The sequence below is a fragment of the Sturnus vulgaris genome, unplaced genomic scaffold (assembly GCF_052056855.1).
Source record: "Sturnus vulgaris isolate bStuVul1 unplaced genomic scaffold, bStuVul1.hap1 Scaffold_168, whole genome shotgun sequence".
NCBI lineage: Eukaryota > Metazoa > Chordata > Aves > Passeriformes > Sturnidae > Sturnus > Sturnus vulgaris.
Window position 1 is genome coordinate 10,001 of NW_028276080.1, and position 2,500 is coordinate 12,500.

Below are 2,500 nucleotides of genomic sequence, written 5' to 3' on the forward strand. Positions count from 1 at the left end.
CGCCGATCCCCTGCGGTGGCGTGTCCGTCGCGACCGGCCGCGCTCGCCGTCGTCGGCGTCCCGCCGCGCTTGCCCGCGCGCGGGGGCCACCCGTGCCGGGCCGGGGAAGGGGCGCCCTGCCCCCCCCCTCTCTGCGGCCCGGTCTCGGCGGAGAGGCCGCGGCGCGCGATCGGCCGCGGGGGGCCGACCCCGCTGGCCTCTGCGATGCGGGGCGACGCCGGCAGAGGGCGCGCGCTCTCTGCCTTACCTACCTCAGCTGCGGGGTTGCGGCCGCCGGGGCCCGCCGCGCTCTCTCGCTCTTTCTCCTTAGCCGCCGCCGCGGGCTCGCGGGCGGCGCCGCGTCAGGCGCGACCGCGCGCCTCTCGCCTCGACGGCCTTGTCGCCTCGAACCGCACCGCGGCGGCGCCGGCCGCCGGCCACCCCTGACTCGGAGCGCTGTCCCCGCCCGTTGGGGCGCAGCGCTCGGCCGGCTCCTCCATCGCCGGAGGTCCGGCGGGCGCGGGCGACCCCGTGCCGAGCGGCGGCGTCGCCGCTCGGCGAGTGTCCCCGCCCCCCCCGGGGGGGGGGACGGTCGGCCGCGAGGCGCCCGCCTTCACCGGCGGCCGTCCCGGCCCGGGCCCCGCCCGTCCGCTTCCCCGTCGCCCTTCCCGGCCGCGTGTGGGCCAAAAAAAAGGGGAGGCGTGCGGGGCGGCCGCGGGGGCGCTTCCCCGTCCGGTCCCCGAGTGGAAACGAGGGGAGCGGGCGGTGCCCCCCGGCTCAGCCGCCGTACGCCTGCCCGCTGGGCGCGTGCTCGCGGAAGGGCAGCTCGGCGGTGCGAAGCGGCGGCGGTCCCGGGAGTGCGGCCGCGGGTGGCGGAGGGGTTTTGCCGAGCGGCAGACCTCGGGCGCTCCGCGATGCCGGCTCGGGTCTCGGCGGCGTCCCGCCTCCGGCGCCGGTGGCGGAGCGCGGCCCGCCGGGCGTTCGCCTTCCGGCGGGCAAGCGGTCCCGCGCCAGGGGTTGCGCCGGCGGAACGGTCCCGCCGCCGCGTGGCGTTTCGGGCGACGTTCAGGGGCCGCTGGCGGGAGAGCCGGCCCCCGCGTTTTGGCGCGGCGGCGTTCCGCGAGTCGGCGGAGCGGTGAAAAGGAGAAGCCAGGGAGTGAGCCGGGAGCGGCGGGGGCCGGCGGTCGCGCCCCCCGGCCCGCGAACGCGTAGTCGTCCCGTGATCGAGAGGCCGGGCGGGCCACCGTGCCCCCCGCGGTCCGGCGCGTTGCCGCACAAGCCCCTCCGCGCGGAGGTCGGGCCGAGCCCGGGCGCCTGGGCCGCCTCCGAAGGACGGCACGCGAGGCGGCGTCTCCCCTCGCGGGGGGAGGCGGTCGGGGGCGCGGGCCCCTCCGCCTTTCTTTGGCCGACCTTCGGAGCGTTGCGCGGGGTTTCTCTTTTTTGCCCCGCGCTTTCTCCTCCTCCTCCTCCGTTTGTGTGTGCTCGTACGGTCGAAGCGGGGCGCGCGGGGGCGCGCGCGTCCCTGCAGAAACAGAAAAGGGGCCGCTTCACGCGAGCGGTCCCGAAAGCCAGACAACTCTTAGCGGTGGATCACTCGGCTCGTGCGTCGATGAAGAACGCAGCTAGCTGCGAGAATTAATGTGAATTGCAGGACACATTGATCATCGACACTTCGAACGCACTTGCGGCCCCGGGTTCCTCCCGGGGCTACGCCTGTCTGAGCGTCGCTTGACGATCAATCGCCGTCCGGGGGGGCCACCCCGGCGGCGCGGCTGGGGTTGCCTCGCAGGCCCGTTGCCCGCGGTCGACGTCGACGTCGTCGTCGTCGTCGCCGCGCAGGGCCTTCGTCCCCCTAAATGCAGACTCGGGGAGCGCTCCGTAGCTCCCCGCTCCCGGAACGAGCCGCTGGGGCGGAGCTCGTCCTTGCCGGGGCCGTGCCGCGGTGCGGTGGCGGTGGCCGGGGAGAGCGAGAGTCGGCGTCGAAGACGCCGCCGTGGGCCGTGCGAGAGAGACGAGAGAGCGAGAGGGCCGAGAGGGAGGCGAGGCGCGGGCCTCGCCCCCGGGCTCTCCCCCCCGTGCGGGCGGCTGTCTGCGGGTGGGTACCGCGGGGGTACCGTGCCGTGCTGCCGCGCGCGCGCGAGGCCGAGAGCGCCGGGGACGGGGGTGCGACCCCCTCCTCCTTCCCGCGAAGCCCTCCCCTCCTCTCTCTGTCGCCGTCGCGTTTCTCTCTCTCCCCGCTTGAGGTCGCCGCTTTTCCCGCCCGGCTGGCCGGTTCCCCCCCGTCAGGGCCGTCTCTGCCGCTCTCCTCTTCGGTTCTCGTCTCCGGGATGGGAGTCTCCGTTTCCCTCGTTCCCCCCCCCCCCCGTGTGTCTCCTCGCCTTTTCTCTGCCGCCCACCCCCCCCCACCCCCCGGCGCGCGGGCGCCGGGCGGGGCGCGGGGGAAAGGGAGAAGAGAGAAGGTCGCGGGGGGAGGCGCGGTGTTTGGGGGGGGGAGGGGAAGCGAAGCCGGCCCCCGTCGTCC

The 2,500-nt window shown here is 76.6% G+C and overlaps 1 non-coding gene across 1 annotated transcript; it reads left to right on the forward strand.

Moving 5' to 3' along the window:
- Positions 1–1,553: 1,553 nt before the first annotated feature.
- On the forward strand, positions 1,554–1,706 carry LOC148218664 (5.8S ribosomal RNA). Its single transcript, XR_015800241.1, has one exon. It is a non-coding gene; the product is annotated as a 5.8S ribosomal RNA (ribosomal RNA).
- The last annotated feature ends 794 nt before the right edge of the window (positions 1,707–2,500 follow it).